This window comes from Ambystoma mexicanum, chromosome 8 (genome assembly GCF_040938575.1).
Source record: "Ambystoma mexicanum isolate Mex_15411 chromosome 8, UKY_AmexF1_1, whole genome shotgun sequence".
NCBI lineage: Eukaryota > Metazoa > Chordata > Amphibia > Caudata > Ambystomatidae > Ambystoma > Ambystoma mexicanum.
This window is the reverse complement of record NC_090929.1, coordinates 160,029,815-160,043,433: the sequence shown is the minus strand read 5'-3', so window position 1 is coordinate 160,043,433 and position 13,619 is coordinate 160,029,815. Positions and strand designations below refer to the sequence as shown.

At 46.9% G+C, this 13,619-nt stretch overlaps 1 protein-coding gene and 1 long non-coding RNA gene across 11 annotated transcripts in view; one reads left to right on the top strand and one right to left on the bottom strand.

Annotated features, from left to right (window-relative positions):
- Positions 1-13,619, bottom strand: part of KCNT1 (potassium sodium-activated channel subfamily T member 1) — a 2,308,650-nt gene that overhangs the window by 251,021 nt on the left and 2,044,010 nt on the right. The gene's annotated exons all lie outside the window — the stretch shown is intronic.
- LOC138471742 (uncharacterized) lies at positions 591-10,539 on the top strand. The gene is made up of 2 exons (XR_011268500.1): positions 591-695; positions 9,086-10,539. It is a non-coding gene; the product is annotated as an uncharacterized lncRNA (long non-coding RNA).

Sequence of the window (13,619 nt, the reverse complement as noted above, 5' to 3'; positions counted from 1 at the left end):
TTGACCCCGGAGTCCCTTTGCGGGTCCCGTCCTTAATGCATGCTAAAAGCAGGTGTTAAAGAAGGACCAGCAAAGGGAACTCGTAGTAGGGCGGTAAGGGTTTAACGGTACCGGTCTCGTTACCGGTGACCGTTAACCCTTACCGCCCTTCTCGGAATGAGCCCCATTGAGTACTTTAGCATAGCATCTTCTTAGAGAGCTATTTGAAATAGTGTCAGGCAGATTTCCAAGTTTGCAGGTAGTCTGAGATATCTATTGCTGCCTGTTTGTGAGCCTCACTTCTGTTTATTTACATTAGCTTTAGATCAGTGGTATTCAAACCTTTTCATACCAAGCCCCCTTGCCCTTGAGTAAAAATATTGATTCTGGGCCCGCACCTAGGGATTGCCACCCCCCAGGGGTCCCAAAAAATGTCCATGGGGCCTTGGCTCTTTAAAATATAAGCAGTTTGAACACCACTTCATTTGATTCTAGTCTGTGATTGAGTGATGTCACCTTGGTTTATTAGCATTTTGGACAGCAGGGGGAGCTGTTTCCACATGTGTATTGTATTCTTTGCTTTCATCACTTTCTAACCACTATTCATCACTGCAGCTTACAGGAAGGTTGAAGCTGATGTCGGTGATGACGTTGGTCTGGAAAGGGGGGTCTTCCTGTTTTCACTTGTATGCTGTGAGCTTGAAAGGCACAGTGTGGTAAGTGCCTCACTTTGTGTTATCGCAGTTTTTGTATTGCTTGATGGGGCGAATTTAAACGTTCAAGATATTACCCCTGCTACTGTGTCATATTGGTGCAATTACCTCACCCGTCTCTGTGATTTTTTTCCTAAAGGAGTTTGGTGCTCTTCGGAGTGACCACCTAGGAAAGACACTGCTTAATACTAAATGTAGCGGTGGCACTGCATTTCGGTGGTGTCGCTTCTTCGTGGGTCTTGAGGCTTTGCCGTCTGGACCCGGTTTGCGTCGCCTGGTAATGGTGGCACTGAACCATACATGCTGTGATGTTGGTGTATTTTGCGATCTATATCATTTTGTATAGCCCGCAGATACACCAATTGTTATCACTGTATCGCTCCGGGAGTGTTGCACTCATATCCAATATATAGCACAGGTTCAGCCTATATTTACTACATGTATAAAGTATGCTTAGGATAAGGCTATGGCAAGTCACAGAGGAGTTCCCTGAGCATAACCTACCCGAATACATAATGTACATGGTTATTCTAGGTTTTTAAAATGTACTTGATCAGTAAGACAAGTGTAACATTCTTAATATGACAACAATATGTTCTGTGAGTGATTGTTAGAAATGAGCATTGTACCGTTTTAAAAAGAGCCACTTTGCAATGTTAGTACAATGTCATGTTTTAATATCTGCTATTGTAAAAAACCAGACCCTGCTCAACCAAAATAACTTTTTTTCCTCTGGTTGTGGAGCTGTCAGCATCTCGCTGAGGCGGCTCCTGCAAATGGGGACCTGGCTTTGTGGCTCTCGCCCACAGAGAAAGAGACAGAGGCATAGAAGGCCGGCGGGGGTTAGAGAGAGAGAGAATGAGAGAGAACGAGAGAGAGAGGCAGAGAGATGGAAGGAGAGAGGGAGCGAGAGGGAGAGGGAGAGACAAAGAGAGTGAAAGAGAGAATGAGAGTCAGATAGAGGGCTAGAGAGGCAGAGAGAGAGCAAGATAGGATAGCGAAAGAGAGAGAGAGAGATAGAGAGAGTGAGAGACAACCAGAGTGAAAGAGAGAATGAGACAGTCAGAGAGAGTGATAGAGATAAAGAGGCAGACAGAGGGAGAGGTAGTGAGAGAGAGAGCAAGATAAGATAGTGAAAGAGAGAGACAGAGTGAGAAAGAGATAGAGAGAGAGAGAGAGAGAGAGAGAGAGATAGAGAGACAGAGAGAGGGAGAGAGAGAGACAGAGAGAGAGATAGAGATAGAGAGGCAGAGAGAAGGAGAGAGGGAGAGAGAGAGATTGAGAGAGAGACAGAGAGAGAGAGAGACAGAGAGAGAGGCAGAGAGAGGGAAGGAGAGAGGGAGGGAGAGGGAGAGGGAGAGACAAATAGAGTGAAAGAGAGAATTAGAGTCAGATAGAGGGCTAGAGAGGCAGAGACAGAGCAAGATAGGATAGTGAAAGAGAGAGAGAGATAGAGAGAGTGAGAGACATCTAGAGTGAAAGAGAGAATGAGACAGAGAGAACGATAGAGATAAAGAGGCAGACAGAGAGAGAGAGAGCAAGATAAGATAGTGAAAGAGAGAGACAGAAGGAGAGAGAGAGAGAGAGAGGCAGAGAGAGAGAGAGAAGGAGAGAGATAGAGAGACAGAGGCAGAGACAGAGGGAGAGATAGAGATAGAGAGAAGGGGAGAAGGAGAGAGGGAGAGAGAGAGAGCGAGAGAGAGGCAGAGAGAGGGAGAGGGAGAGAGAGAGAGAGAGGGAGAGAGAGAAGAAGAGAGGGAGAGAGGGAGAGAGAGAACGAGAGGGCTAGATCGGCATTTGATACGCTGGGTACAGCTAATTTGTTGCCACATATTCTAGCAGTTTTTGGTATTATTGTGTTTCCTATATGGGGAGGCATTGCATGTATGAATGACAGTTTTACGCAATGTCTTACAAGATCTATAATTTGTCTTTTGTATCCTCTGATTTTTACCCAATCAAATTGAAAGAAAAATAAACAAATACCCAGAGATATCTTCTGCAGATTTTCGTGGATATTGGCGAATCCCTCCCACCTGCTTCACAATCGTGTGCCAGGTGTTGGCCATATTTCCACTTCCTTGAGGAATTGATCAGCGGCTTCCTTGTCTTGCGCGCTCCCTGGTGGGATTTAATGGAGCGCTTCAAGCGCAGTCACATCCGTGGTGGAAATTCCCGACACACTGTCAGCAAACAGATCCAGTGTAGCACCAAGCCTGCATTAAAATCACAGCTATGTGGACACTGAGTACATTGATCCTATTAACTGTAACATGTGCAACCAAACCTCATAGTGTAATTTGAATATAGGCAAACACAAGCTCTCTGGAACTCATCTCCATCTCAGACAGAAATCTATTCTTTGTTCCGTGACTTTTCATTTTTAAATTTTAAAAATATATTTTTCTTCTCATTACCCATGCTGCCTGTCGTTGATCCAAGCTACTCTATGTGTGTAAACTCCTCGAAATAGTTGAAATCTGGGGATATAACCTGTTGCAACGTGAAGGAAGCAGCTATCACTGAGTAGAAATTAGTATCAATTTGGTAGGTAGATTAGTAATTAACACTGTATTATTAATATATACAAAACATTCCATTCAGAGTTTACTGGCCTCCCAAACTATCAACGACCCTCCAGGCCAAACCTTCTCCCACTAGGAAATACTCAGTTGTCCCCATTCTCTCCTTCAATGACTTTACCTTCTACTTCTCTACTAAAAGCACTAAAATATGGTACACTCGGTGCACCCTTCTCTTTCTCCCACCTCCTCCCTCGCACTCCTCTTCTTCAATTTCCCCACACTCTATCCTACTTCTTCCCCACGTGCCCCACTAAACATCTACCGCCCTTAGCTGTGATAAATTATCCTGGGCACCATTTGACAGCTTGCAGCTGTCCCCCCCCTCCCCTCTGCCCCCCAGCGTATTTAACCTTACCATCTCAACTGGCGTTGCCCCAGTGTGTTCCAAAATAGGCACATTCAAACCTCTCTAAAGAAGCAAAGTGCTGACCCCAGCAGCCCCCCTACTGCAGATCTGTCTCTGTCCTTCCCCACCTCTCTGAAATCCTGTAGAGGGTAGTCTTCTTCAACCACATGGCTAACTATCTCTGGGCACACCCACTTGCGAACCACCTCCAAGCTGGATTCTGGTCCCAGTACTCCCATAGATTTCTCCAGTTCTTTTTGCAAGTCCCACCACTCTTATCTCTCTTCTAGTGTCACCCTTCTAGACCTTTCCATGGCCTTTGAAACTCTGGCTCATCACTTCCTCCTTAAAACTTGTTCCCGCCTTGGCTTCCGGGGATGGGCGGTGGACACCATACTTAACTAGTTGTCTTCCTATTTCTCTGACAGAACTTATCCATGTCATGGTAACCCTCGCCTCCTCCCCAAGACCCCTTCCCTGTGGGTGTTCCTCAATGATCATTCCTGGGCTCGCTTCTCCTCATCCTATGTACCTTCTAATTTCCTCCTTCGACTTTAACCATCATCTCTTACTCATGATTCTTCGATCTTTGGTTCAATGTGTTTTCACCAAACACCAACTGGTTGAATTTTGTTTACTGCATTTATTTGACTTTTTCTACCACCGAATGTGGGGGGGCGGGGTCTCCCGCATCCCTTCTCATCTTCCACTCCCTACCCATCCCATATTGCTTGACCTCAACGCACCATCTACCTTTAGGGGATAATAACAATGGTTAAAAAAGGGGGGTGAAAAATTCAAAAAGTCCTTTCCTTTCAGCACCCATGCGCTGTCTCATGCTAAGCTCCTCAAAGATTGATATGTTCTTTCTCCCTGCCTATAATGCCAAACCAACTCTCCCCTCTCCCATCTCCCCCCCCACCTGACCTCCTCAGCCCCTCACCCTTGGGGATAGTCCAGGGGCTAAATCCTTAATTCCTGTTGTATAGGCTCTACGGGGTGCTAAAGGCACCAGACACAACACTGAAGGTCCTTGCTTCACTTGGGCCTTCAACTTGGTGTCAAGGTTTTTGAAGCATGCATTATACCCATACCCTAACATTGTGATCAACATTAGGCTATAATGATGGGCTGGCCTTCATGTATATAATTCTGAAGTTGCTTCTGTTGTTGCCAGGAGATGGAGTGTTGTTCTCGTTGGAGTCCTTTCTCACAGTGTGTCACCCTACATTGCTTATGGTTGTAAATGACAAAAGCAGCACTATGGAGGTTAATTGTCAAGAAGTGACGTTGACAGAGCTGGATTAAAGTTGTAGCTGACTATGTCATCGTGGAAGGGAATGCATCATCTTCATGACATAAGTGACAGCTCGGGAATTTATTTAACTGAAAGGGCTTAAACGGCTTTAAGTTCTAAGTTGCCGACTCAGGCCAAGGTCTCCCCTCCTCAAGCTGTCCATTTTACTGCCCGAGAGCATTTTCATGATGTTTGAGCGCAGAGCATATGCCAGTATTTCCATTATATAAAAACTCAAGCATGTTAGTTGTGCCTGATAATGATACTTTGACCACAGTAGGAAAACACTGAAAACGCTGACTGTGTCGATATATGGCAGAGCTGTCACTTTGTAAACACACTCAGGTTAGCTGTGCCCTATAATATTCAGATTGCCATTTTAAGAATAGTGCTAGCTGTGCACATCTATGCAATATTGGCAGTATAGAAATACACAGAGTCGCTGTTCCTAACAAAACCCATATTGCCACTCTATAAATACTGTTTAATTAGTGGACTAGTGTTTTGAATAACTTGATATTTACCCTACCCATATTCTTTACCTTTTGATAGGTCAGAATTGAAATACTGCTCCCCCCGGAGTGAGGTTAGTAACTCTTAACCCACCTGGTTTCCAGCCAGTTTATTCAGCCCCGGTTGGTATCTACTTATAGATAATGTACCTCTCTAATTTTCCGTAGGTCAAGCCTGTTAAGAATTGTCTATTGCCCAAGAGTAACAATTAAAGAGAAACCCCTACCCTGAAGATGGATCGCTCGATCCGAAACACGTCGGTCATTTGCAAAGATTCGCAAAAATAAGGGCTTCACATGTGTGAATTGATTTCTCACACAACAACATAACTCAATTTGTGGATTATAATGTAACACTGTATTCAGTGCATGATGTTGTAAATGCCTATGAAAACAGTTTCATCAGATTATTTGAATTGTGGAAATTAATGATTTTTGTTGGAAATGTATTTTGATTTCTTTACTTTTGAAAAAAACAGAGATGGGCCAATTAAAATGAGCCATATCTCGAGAAATTTGTGCAAACATTGTCTCATTTTTGAGGATTTACTTTATTACAAAATTCTGAAATACGATTTGTTTTAGATATTAACGAAAAATTGCAATAACATGCAATTGGACGGTGGCCCGATAGGAGTGCATTTTGGCTTACAGCTTAGTAATAAGTTCTGTTTTTTGTGCATTTTTGTGTCCCAAGTGGTCTTGTGACGTCAGCCGGTTTGCACCTGAAATGTTAGGAACTCCTTTACACTGAAGTTGCCAGTGGTCGACTCCACGGCATTAATTACCCAGTTTTACATTGATTTGAATTAGCAGTGCTCTCCTACCCCCTATTTGTATTTGTCTATATGATGTCACTCATACATAGCAGGCCAATCACATTGTAGATTGGCATCATGGAGACCATAAAAGTTGTGTAAAAATAGCATTAAAGTTCTACAAATTGCTGACAGCATTTATCTCACGGCAGCAGTCACAGGAGCAACAATTTGTTGTTATAGACAAAATTGAGCGAGCATTTCTTTCCTACATGGCTGCATGTGAGCTTTAATAAATGCATTTTTTATTAGAATAAATGCAGGAAAATACTGGTTGCAAAATATCTTTTTATATGACAAAAAATAAATGTGGATAAATACTGAAAAAAATCCCCAAAAATAAATATGGATAAATACAAACAGAAATGGCAGATAAATAAATACCATAACACTGGAAGCCTTATTTAAGCAATATGACCCGAGCAGCGGGGGCATTACCGACTCAGGTAATGCCCCGGAGCCCATAGTTATAGGCCCGAGCGACGCTCGGGTCATATTGCTATTACTACCCCGGCCCGCATTATCTGAATGACCGGGGCACTAAAAGCATCAACAAACAACAAAAAAACGACCAAGAAATTGCCCGCCATGGAAAGGGAAAACGGAGTCCGTTTTCCCTTTCCATGGCGGCCATCGGGAGCAGACGCGCTGGGAACACAAGTGTTTACAGTGCGTCCACTTCCGAAAAAGGATCAAAACAAAGGTAAGTGGGGCTGGGGAGGGCGGGAGTGGCAAGGTGAAAAACGTTTTTAAAAAAATAAAAAACGTACCTGCATCCCCGGCGAGGGATGAGGGAAGCCTATAGCTGTGTGGAGGCTCGGAGCGGGTATGGCCCCACTCCGAGTCTCCACACGGCAGGAGGCTGTCATCGTCCCCCGCCGGGGACCAAGGCATAGAAGGTAAGTGGGTTGGGGAGGACAGGGAGGGGCGGGGAGGGAGGGAAGGGGAGGAAAAAAAAAAGCCTTACCTCTGTCCCCGGCGGGGGGCGAAGGTAGCCTCTCAGCCGTGGGGAGGCTCGGAGCGGGGATGGCCTCGCTTCGAGCATCCTCATTGGCTGGGGGGCTGCCATGCCCCCCGCTGGGGACAAAGGCTGTGGAATCCCGACAGAGGGATTCCCGGCCTGATGACTCGGCGAGGGCCAATCAGAATGGCTCTTTTATTCTGATTGCGCCCTCGCCGGGTACTAATTATGAATGTATCTGGACACATCAAAAGCGCCCACGGCTAGCATATCAGATGACTCTGTTCTATTCTTCAACCAATGATAATTTAATATAATACCTGTTTTTATATAGCGCTACATGCCGGGTCTCCCGGTTTTCTGAGCCCTCTAATAACTGAGCATTACTGTCCTGAGGTGAGGGCAATAAGAGATGTTATGAAACCAGAAGCTCAACCTCGGGTGAAGCGAGGGTGCTTATGGAGGGCTTAAGGCTGGTAACATTCTGTATTGCTTAGTACTTGGAACAAGAGAGCTTTTAGCATCTGGCCACAAGGCTGTGTGCTAGGTACAGTCGTATGCTTTTCCCCAAAAAATAAGTAAAAATGATTTAGGAATGGTTGCTGAGCAACGGGCGCATGGTGGCTGTGCTAGGGAAGCCGGTTCTCCCTTCACACAACACAGGAACGCGTCATGGTTTGTCTGTGAAAGGGAGGAAGACTATTGGGCAAGGGTGTTGCTAGGTCTGGAAAAGATCCAGGCTACGCTAATGTTCTCGGGGCTAGCCAGCCTTTTGCTTGTAGCCCCTGAGCTTCTATCCGAAGATACAACTAAAAGAACTACTCCCCCCGTTGCAACACATCCGCTATTGGGGCAGCGGTCAAGGAGGAAGTGGCCTGAGAGGATGTCCCTCTAGGCTTGAGATGAGTTTGTGGAGGCAGTGAAGACGGGGACTGGCACCAGAGCTAGGAATTGATTCCTGTGACCAACAGGAACGTCACCGTACTGGTCATTATTACCTGGGTGCTCTAGTTCCATATTGACTCACAGGAATTCAAAATTCTGCTAACTGCTTTTATTAATGGCAGATTTATTGATACCCCATTTATTAACCTGGGAAGACTGAAGGGCTGAGGTTGCCCTGGTGGGAATCGTACATGTGAATGCAAGCTACACACAAATGTCCAAGATAAGGGCTTAATGCCTCCAGGCATTTCTCTAGGAGATTGGATATTATGAGTAGGTTTGATGGGTGGCACCCGGAGTGAATATAGGGGGGCTTGTTGCTGTATTGTGATTGTCAATGTACAGCGTCTTGCGTGGCACTGGCCTGGTTCTCCCTCTGTAGAGAATTGCACGTCTTTGTAGCAAGCGCGCTTATTGGCACTGCGGGGCAGATGTGGTATTCTAATGCTACTGGTTCCTCATTAAATACACGTTATTTCTCTTTTGAAGGTTATTAAACATCCCTTTTCAGCCTGATCATGTTTCTGTGTTCGATGTAAAGTGGCAGCCATACCTTCAGTTCTTCTCTGACAAAAATCTTTCATATTTATGAGAATATTTCTATTATTTCTTCTTTGAATTCTGTCTTAATTAATACAACTGCTGAAACCTGGGGTGTTTTCAACATCCTGGACCTCGACACAATTTACATTATATATCTCAAACTAAAACTATGTTTTTTGCTGATGACTTCAACCCTGCTTTTAAGTTAAAGGAGGGTTTAAATTCTTTTCTGCCTCTAGTCGGTCATCCAGTAAATCGTTCCCTTAATAAGGGACCTTTTCCTGACTCTCTTAAGACTGGCCATGTTTCTCCATTGTTTATTAAGCCTAATCTGGACTCTGGTTGTCTCTCTAAATTTTGACCAGATACCTCTCTGCCCCCTGCAGGTACATTTTTGGAGAGATTTGAAGAGGGGAAAATGGAAGAATCCCTTCCCACCATTCTCATCCAAACCATGGCCTAGGACGTCACTGCCCAAGCACCCCCCGCGAGAGGAATTCGACCCGCTCACTTCTGCACCAGATGTCAAGATCCACTGTGGCCACGCCCCACATGGCCCGGGAGCCTGCCCGTTAATGAAACCACATGCGCGAACCTCAGGTGGAACTGACATCGACTTTATGGACCAACTCAATTAAACAGTAACCACAAACGCCATCATCGTCAGAGATGTCATGACGACATAGCCAACAGAAAGGAACGCACGTGCCAGCATTCACATCGGTCACTCACACACCAACCTACACGAAGAACATACTCAGTGCTATGACACAGAGGACCGTATGCACCCACAGACATGCATCGATGTTATTTTCCACATAGGCCACCTACAGCACCGCAGAAACGCAAGATGCCAAGAGCTTGTGTATATGCTTGCAGACGCTTTCTTGCCACTAACGCCATGAAGACGCCACCCTACATATCTACTAATGCATATGACACTCTGTCGCCCCTCGTGACCCCCATATTTTGGATCATGTACCGCCACCCAGAAACTAGGCCCAGGTAGGCCGCAAAGCAAGAGTCCCCAAGCAGAAGCCTCTCAGACAAAAACTGCAAAGCGCTGATCACGCAGAACGAGCCCCAACGAGTGCCCACAGTCAAGGCCGCGATGTTGCAATCTACATGCCAAGCTCCCCGCGCCAAGTTTACACCTGCCACTGCTAAATGCTCCTCAGAGCCGAAATACAAATCAAATGCTCATAATTCTGCTCCAGCCACGGTCTCACCACAAGTGACCAAGCCGACCTAATATGATGCAAAGCCTACAGGACAGAAAAGCGCTGGGGTCTCATGTCTGGGACACAGTCTGCAACAATAAAGTGACAAGTTGGACACCTACAGTGATGGGAAAGACATGCACACTAGCCACTAGTCACACCTGCCCATTGTCTTCCACTGACACATAGTCACACATTGTTGCCAGCACCAGGTACACCGCGTGCTGGGAACAATGATGGTCCAAGGCTTGGGGGCTCGCGGATGAACCAATCAGAGTACGAGGGGTGCATCATGATGCCACTATAGTCTAGCCAATCATCAACTGTCCCCTTGAAACAAATTTGTTGTAGCAATTGTTAGGGATGGCCCAAGTGTACCACCTGACCCTTCCTCACCCAATAACACTCTTTCCTATGGGTAACTATACTGATTTTACCACTCGGGGAGCCAACCCGAAGTGGCGCAAGGTTTTGGGGATAGTTTTCCCAGGTGACGCAAATAGCGCGTCATACAACGATAAAAAGGCCTGCAAGCCCACTAATGATGAGAGCCTCCCGGATGCATATGGTCTGAGAGTTCGTCCCTGCTTGTTTCTGTAATAAACAGCAGTACAAACCTTGCTCTTGTGTGTGCCTCTTACTCCTTTTGGGACGCGGGAGGAGTTGGGGCCTCCCCAGCCCCAGAGGTACGCGGACAGCCTGCCGGCCCCCGGGAAATCACCCCGACAAGTTGGAGGCACTGCTGAGATCTGTTTGAGATCTGCTTAAATTAACGGCAACCACGACAAGACCGCTTGCGTCACGGTGGCCCGGCAGTGTGGCCCCCTCTGCCGTTGGCCCCTTTTGAGGACTACAGGACTCACGCGGAACTGCGAGACGACCGGACAGCGCAATCCGGAGATTGGCCTTTGGGAGCCGACTTGAGAAGTATCCCACCCGCCGTTGGCGAGTGTCCAGACGTGGTCCAGACGAGGGGAGGCGGCGAGCTGATTGGGAGGGGTGCCCGCCCTTGATGTGAGTATGGCACATACAACCTGCAATGTAATGTTGTGCGGGAGGGAGGAGGAATTTTAAAGAGGGTGGCGGGCGGTTTTTACAGTGTGTTGAAAAAGATTTTGATTAATAAGCGGCGATAGATGTGTGAGGTGTAGCGGAACAGGCACAAGGGCCGTCCCCTATAGCGTCACAAAGCGGATTGGGTGGGGCTTCGAGCACCCACGTATGACTGACGGGTCGTGCTGATTGGTCTAGATTGCGGCACCTGTATAAGGGAGGTGTGGCTTTCCTATAAATTGACGTTGTAGATCAATGAATAGATGAGGATTCCTACCAGTTGAGTGTTTTAGCTCGGTTGGTAGATGACGTATTCCCGCAGGAGGTAGCTAGATTGTTTCCCAAGTGCGGATGATAATTGGCTGGTTAAGCTTCCCTAGAGAGGGGGCGTGTCACATGCGAGGCGAGGCGACGCAGCGTGCGCAGGCTGATTATATTTGTTTTTTGATTGTTGAATACTCCACTCCAGACGCGGTGGGAAGACAGCTGTGGGGTTAACGGGGAATAAGAGTGTCAAAGATATCGCACGTTCATTGGTTGTGTAATTGTACGTACAGGTCATATGTTGTAGAGGTTGGTGACGTCACCCATAGGGCTTGTATAGGACACGACAATCATCTTGTTTTGATCCGGGGGTGATTGAGTCAAGGAAACGCAGCAAGGGAGGGGCGAAGTGGGAGAGGCGGCCGCGCACGAAGAACGCTGTCCCGCGCTCAACAAGGGGGTTGCACCAGAGGGCGGTGCGACAGACGGGAGGGGAGAAGGAAGTACAAAACTGCACGGGCAATGAGGACTGGGAGGAGGATGAGCTAAGTTGAAGGTGTGCCAAGTACCGGCGGCACAGGAAGGTGGGGCAGCGCACGTGCACTCCACACAGGACACGCAGCTGCAGGGGGCTTTGTGCGCCATGGCCGAAGGGGGCCATAATTGAACATCGGGAAAGAAGGACGGTAAAAGCATTGTAATAAAAAGATTGCTTCTCTTTACAGCGGACAGTCGGAAGTCCCCAACATACGGGGAAAGGTAAAAGGGTGATATTGAAAAGAGCACAATTGTAACATGTCCACATACTATGGGATAGGGGCGGGAGCGAGATTAGGGCTCAGAGCAAGCGCTTTAACCACACCACTTCAACACATCTGCGCGACATTAACACTGCACAGAGAGAAAATAGTAAGGTATAGCATTGAGTGGACACAAGGAACGGACAACAAGCTAAGGGTACCCTGGCCGCCCAACGGCAGCTTTGATACGTGTACACAACACTCTCTGCTGGCATATCTACACAATACATACAAGGTGAAGAAGCTAGCGAGTCATTTCGAAATTTTTGATCTCTGGAAGATGTTCCAGGGGTGTGCACCAGGAGCACCAGGGATGTTCACAATGAAGGGGGTAAAGGAGGAGAAAAAGGTAAAGGAGGAGAATGAGGTAAAGGGGGAGAAGTTGAAAGGAGGGGGTGGGGGTGCAGTGCCAAAAAACCCACCCAGTACTGAAGAAAGTGAGGAAGAGTCAGAAGGATTGTTCGCAGTGTCAGAGGTAAAGAAGGAAGGTGCACGGGAAACACTGATAGCTAAAGAAGTGAAGAAGGAGGAAGGGGGGTTGTATCCAGTAACAGAGCTAAGAGAAGCCGCCCGATCACAACTAACAGCCGCTGAGGTATATTCCAACCCTGCATACAGCCCACCACCATACTTGCCAACGGATAGCTACCAAAAGGGGATGGGGGTGAGGAGCACAGCAGAAACAAAACCAAAACAGGCAAGCACGGGGGGTGGACAACGGGTCCTGGGAGATTTAGCAAACGTAGGGCCAGATGAATGGATAGCAGCACAGGTGCTTCTGAAGCTCCGGGGGACGCTAACAGGGGAAGATGAGGAAACAGTTAGACAGGTAAGTAAGGAAGAGATGGACTACCTACAGACAGGGCACGGGGTAAGTAAAAAGGTGGAAGGACAATTGTCACAGGACGAGGAAGAGATGTTGGAGGAAAGACTGGCAGAATTAAGGGAAGTACGGAGCGCACTGATCAGGTAGTTCGAGCAGGAAGCAAGGGAATGAAAGGAAGAAAAGAAAGCAAATAAGGAAGAGAAGATGAGGGTGAAGGAACAAGAGGAAGAAAGGAAAAAGGAAGAAGCGCATATAAGGGCGATAGCAGAAAGAGTGGCACGCATGGAACAATGGGATATGAGAAGGAAGGAGGAGGAGCGAGAAGAGAATGACAGGGAAATGGGACTATGGAAAAAGAAAATCATATCAGAAAGTGCGCGAACATATGAAGGAAAGGTTATAGAAAGCATATTGAAAAGGGAGGGGGAATATGGGAAAGCAAGGAAGAGGAGGAAAAGATATTAAGAAAAGTGAGCGATGCGGTAATGGATGAACTTTGCAGAGCACGAGCGGAAATAGGTGGTGAGGTAGTAAGGAAAAAGAATGAAGAAAGAGGAGAGAGGAGGGGGGAACATGGGGCAAAAAAGTATACGCGTCAGGATAAGGAAGTTGCGACAACATTAACACAAGGAGCTGCAGAGAAGGGAGGTGGATACACGGACATAGACTTGATAGATCTAAAGACAGTTACAGTGGGGGGGAAACGCACAGACTGGCGATTGACATTTCCAGATGGATTCTGCAGCGAGGAGGAGGA